The sequence below is a fragment of the Caretta caretta genome, chromosome 1, assembly GCF_965140235.1.
Source record: "Caretta caretta isolate rCarCar2 chromosome 1, rCarCar1.hap1, whole genome shotgun sequence".
NCBI classification, from domain to species: Eukaryota; Metazoa; Chordata; order Testudines; family Cheloniidae; genus Caretta; species Caretta caretta.
Window position 1 is genome coordinate 28,135,140 of NC_134206.1, and position 5,622 is coordinate 28,140,761.

General features: G+C 48.7%; 1 protein-coding gene across 7 annotated transcripts in view; it reads right to left on the reverse strand.

Annotated features, from left to right (window-relative positions):
* TAF1D (TATA-box binding protein associated factor, RNA polymerase I subunit D) overlaps positions 1-5,521 on the reverse strand; it is a 34,296-nt gene extending 28,775 nt beyond the window's left edge. For all 7 annotated transcript variants that reach the window (XM_048842929.2, XM_048842902.2, XM_048842973.2 and 4 more), the window contains exon 1: positions 5,497-5,521. The gene's annotated coding sequence lies outside the window, so the exon portion shown is untranslated. The remainder of the gene's footprint in view (positions 1-5,496) is intronic.
* Positions 5,522-5,622: the final 101 nt, after the last annotated feature.

Consider the following 5,622-nt stretch of genomic DNA (forward strand, 5'->3'; position numbering starts at 1 on the left):
ACCTGGTGGCTGAACTTTGTGACTTTGTCCTTACCCATAACTATTTCACATTTGGGGACAATGTATACCTTCAGATCAGCGGCACTGCTATGGGTACCCGCATGGCCCCACAGTATGCCAACATTTTTATGGCTGATTTAGAACAACGCTTCCTCAGCTCTCGTCCCCTAAAGCCCCTACTCTACTTGCGCTATATTGATGACATCTTCATCATCTGGACCCATGGAAAAGAAGCCCTTGAGGAATTCCACCACGATTTCAACAATTTCCATCCCACCACCAACCTCAGCCTGGTCCAGTCCACACAAGAGATCCACTTCCTGGACACTACAGTGCTAATAAACGATGGCCACATAAACACCACCCTATACCGGAAACCTACTGACCGCTATTCCTACCTGCATGCCTCCAGCTTTCACCCTGACCACACCACACGATCCATCGTCTACAGCCAAGCTCTGCGATACAACCGCATTTGCTCCAACCCCTCAGACAGAGACAAACACCTACAAGATCTCTGTCAAGCTTTCTTACAACTACAATACCCACCTGCAGAAGTAAAGAAACAGATTGATAGAGCCAGAAGAGTTCCCAGAAGTTACCTACTACAGGACAGGCCTAACAAAGAAAATAACAGAACGCCACTAGCGGTCACCTTCAGCCCCCAACTAAAACCCCTCCAACGCATTATTAAGGATCTACAACCTATCCTAAAGGATGACCCAACACTCTCACAAGTCTTGGGAGACAGGCCAGTCCTTGCCTACAGACAGCCCCGCAACCTGAAGCAAATACTCACCAACAACCACATACCACACAACAGAACCACTAACCCAGGAACTTATCCTTGCAACAAAGCCCGTTGCCAATTGTGCCCACATATCTATTCAGGGGACACCATCACAGGGCCTAATAACATCAGCCACGCTATCAGAGGCTCGTTCACCTGCACATCCACCAATGTGATATATGCCATCATGTGCCAGCAATGCCCCTCTGCCATGTACATTGGTCAAACTGGACAGTCTCTACGTAAAAGAATAAATGGACACAAATCAGATGTCAAGAATTATAACATTCATAAACCAGTCGGAGAACACTTCAATCTCTCTGGTCACGCAATCACAGACATGAAGGTCGCTATCTTAAAACAAAAAAACTTCAAATCCAGACTCCAGCGAGAAACTGCTGAATTGGAATTCATTTGCAAATTGGATACTATTAATTTAGGCTTAAATAGAGACTGGGAGTGGCTAAGTCATTATGCAAGGTAGCCTGTTTCTTCTTGTTTTTTCCTACCCCCCCCCCCAGATGTTCTGGTTTAACTTGGATTTAAACTTGGAGAGTGGTCAGTTTAGATGAGCTATTACCAGCAGGAGAGTGAGTTTGTGTGTGTATGGGGGTGGGGGGGATGTGAGAAAACCTTGATCTATGCAGGAAATAGCCCGACTTGATTATGTAAAGAGTTGTCACTTTGGATGGGCTAGCACCAGCAGGAGAGTGAATTTGTGTGGGGGGTGGAGGGTGAGAAAACCTGGATTTGTGCTGGAAATGGCCCACCTGTTGATGACTTTAGATAAGCTATTACCAGCAGGACAGTGGGGTGGGAGGAGGTATTGTTTCATATTCTCTGTGTGTATATAAAGTCTGCTGCAGTTTCCACGGTAAACATCTGATGAAGTGAGCTGTAGCTCACGAAAGCTCATGCTCAAATAAATTGGTTAGTCTCTAAGGTGCCACAAGTACTCCTTTTCTTTTTGCGAATACAGACTAACACGGCTGTTCCTCTGAAACCTGTCATTATGCAAGGCACTGCATTTAGCCGTATGGAGTGGAAATCTATCAACTGCATGAAGAAACTTGTACAGATACAGACAGACATCATCTTCCTTTCCAAATGCAAACAGATGGACATCGTACCAAAAGGACTGAAGGTCAAAAATCCATTACAATCTACATACCACACAGACTATGCTGACAGCTTGTGCCTCACGCTCTCAAAGAAACTGCGGAATCACCTGATCAAGATCCTCTACAGCAAACAGGGAAAGATTAAGAATGAGCTCTCAAAAATGGATACTCTCATAAAGAACCAACCTTCCACACAAACTTCCTCGTGGCTGGATTTTACTAAAACTAGACAAGCCATTTACAACGCACACTTTGCTTCTCTACAAAAGAAAAAAGACACTAAACTTTCTAAACTACTACATGCTACAAGGGGCCACAGCAATGGTTCCCTCACCCCACCTAGCAATATTGTTAACCTATCCAACTATGCTCTCAGCCCAGCAGAAGCAGCTGTTCTATCTCGGGGCCTCTCCTTCTGCCCCTCCACCCCCACGAACATGATACAGTTCTGTGGTGACCTAGAATCCTATTTTCGACGTCTCCGTCTCAAGGAATATTTCCAAAATACCTCTGAACAACATACTAATCCACAGAGGTCTCCCTGCCAACACTACAGAAAGAGGGATTCTAGATGGACTCCTCCTGAAGGTCGAAACAGCAGACTGGACTTCTACATAGAGTGCTTCCGCCGACGTGCACGGGCTGAGATTGTGGAAAAGCAGCATCACTTGCCCCATAACCTCAGCCATGCGGAACGCAATGCCATCCACAGCCTCAGAAACAACTCTGACATCATAATCAAAAAGGCTGACAAAGGAGGTGCTGTTGTCATCATGAATAGGTCGGAATATGAACAAGAGGCTGCTCGGCAGCTCTCCAACACGAGTTTCTACAAGCCATTACCCTATGATCCCACTGAGAGTTACCAAAAGCAACTACAGCATTTGCTCAAGAAACTTCCTGAAAAAGCACAAGATCAAATCCGCACAGACACACCCCTGGAACCCCGACCTGGGATATTCTATCTACTACCCAAGATCCATAAACCTGGAAATCCTGGGCGCCCCATCATCTCAGGCATTGGCACCCTGACAGCAGGATTGTCTGGCTATGTAGACTCCCTCCTCAGGCCCTACGCTACCAGCACTCCCAGCTACCTTCGAGACACCACTGACTTCCTGAGGAAACTTCAATCCATCGGTGATCTTCCTGATAACACCATCCTGGCTACTATGGATGTAGAAGCCCTCTACACCAACATTCCACACAAAGATGGACTACAAGCCGTCAAGAACACTATCCCCGATAATGTCACGGCTAACCTGGTGGCTGAACTTTGTGACTTTGTCCTTACCCATAACTATTTCACATTTGGGGACAATGTATACCTTCAGATCAGCGGCACTGCTATGGGTACCCGCATGGCCCCACAGTATGCCAACATTTTTATGGCTGATTTAGAACAACGCTTCCTCAGCTCTCGTCCCCTAAAGCCCCTACTCTACTTGCGCTATATTGATGACATCTTCATCATCTGGACCCATGGAAAAGAAGCCCTTGAGGAATTCCACCACGATTTCAACAATTTCCATCCCACCACCAACCTCAGCCTGGTCCAGTCCACACAAGAGATCCACTTCCTGGACACTACAGTGCTAATAAACGATGGCCACATAAACACCACCCTATACCGGAAACCTACTGACCGCTATTCCTACCTGCATGCCTCCAGCTTTCACCCTGACCACACCACACGATCCATCGTCTACAGCCAAGCTCTGCGATACAACCGCATTTGCTCCAACCCCTCAGACAGAGACAAACACCTACAAGATCTCTGTCAAGCTTTCTTACAACTACAATACCCACCTGCAGAAGTAAAGAAACAGATTGATAGAGCCAGAAGAGTTCCCAGAAGTTACCTACTACAGGACAGGCCTAACAAAGAAAATAACAGAACGCCACTAGCGGTCACCTTCAGCCCCCAACTAAAACCCCTCCAACGCATTATTAAGGATCTACAACCTATCCTAAAGGATGACCCAACACTCTCACAAGTCTTGGGAGACAGGCCAGTCCTTGCCTACAGACAGCCCCGCAACCTGAAGCAAATACTCACCAACAACCACATACCACACAACAGAACCACTAACCCAGGAACTTATCCTTGCAACAAAGCCCGTTGCCAATTGTGCCCACATATCTATTCAGGGGACACCATCACAGGGCCTAATAACATCAGCCACGCTATCAGAGGCTCGTTCACCTGCACATCCACCAATGTGATATATGCCATCATGTGCCAGCAATGCCCCTCTGCCATGTACATTGGTCAAACTGGACAGTCTCTACGTAAAAGAATAAATGGACACAAATCAGATGTCAAGAATTATAACATTCATAAACCAGTCGGAGAACACTTCAATCTCTCTGGTCACGCAATCACAGACATGAAGGTCGCTATCTTAAAACAAAAAAACTTCAAATCCAGACTCCAGCGAGAAACTGCTGAATTGGAATTCATTTGCAAATTGGATACTATTAATTTAGGCTTAAATAGAGACTGGGAGTGGCTAAGTCATTATGCAAGGTAGCCTGTTTCTTCTTGTTTTTTCCTACCCCCCCCCCCAGATGTTCTGGTTTAACTTGGATTTAAACTTGGAGAGTGGTCAGTTTAGATGAGCTATTACCAGCAGGAGAGTGAGTTTGTGTGTGTATGGGGGTGGGGGGGATGTGAGAAAACCTTGATCTATGCAGGAAATAGCCCGACTTGATTATGTAAAGAGTTGTCACTTTGGATGGGCTAGCACCAGCAGGAGAGTGAATTTGTGTGGGGGGTGGAGGGTGAGAAAACCTGGATTTGTGCTGGAAATGGCCCACCTGTTGATGACTTTAGATAAGCTATTACCAGCAGGACAGTGGGGTGGGAGGAGGTATTGTTTCATATTCTCTGTGTGTATATAAAGTCTGCTGCAGTTTCCACGGTAAACATCTGATGAAGTGAGCTGTAGCTCACGAAAGCTCATGCTCAAATAAATTGGTTAGTCTCTAAGGTGCCACAAGTACTCCTTTTCTTTTTGCGAATACAGACTAACACGGCTGTTCCTCTGAAACCTTTTAGACGTGAGTCAGTCAAGCAGGCACAGCAACGTGAAGGACTTGCCCCGCGCCCCAGCGAGCCCACGGCAGCGCAGGGAACGGAGGAACCCGACACCCGCCCCGGCCCCGTGCTCTGGTCACTCGGCCGGGTGCCTCCGCGTTGAGGGAGCTCCAAGGCGCCTGGCCGGGGGAGGGGAAGCCTCTCTCGGGGGGCGAGCCGTACCATTAGCCGGGGAGCGGGCCAGACCATTAGTAGGCGCTTCGGCGAGCGCGCGCCTTATCCCATGCTGCTGCCGAGCCAATGGGGGGGGCGCCCGCCCCCCAACGGCCCTGGGGCAGGGAGGGACCAAGGCCGGAGACACCGCCCAGCCCCCCAAGCCCTTAGAGCGGCGCGGGGCTGCATTTAGACCCCAAGAACTTGCCGCAGCTAATCGATGACCTCCCACCAACCAAGCCCTGGACTCTCCTCGTGAGGGTCCCCGCCCGGCCCGGCCCAGCGCCGCGGATGGCTCCGGATAGAGGAAGCGACCCCCACACAAGACTCACCCTCCACGCTCTCTGGGAGGCCAAGGCAAAGGCCGCCCAACGGCTGTTTGGCTTCTTAAATAGCGCACCTGATCTCGCGAGAGCTGGCTGGCCTGATGGGAAGAAGGGAGCAGAGGGGCTGTCCGC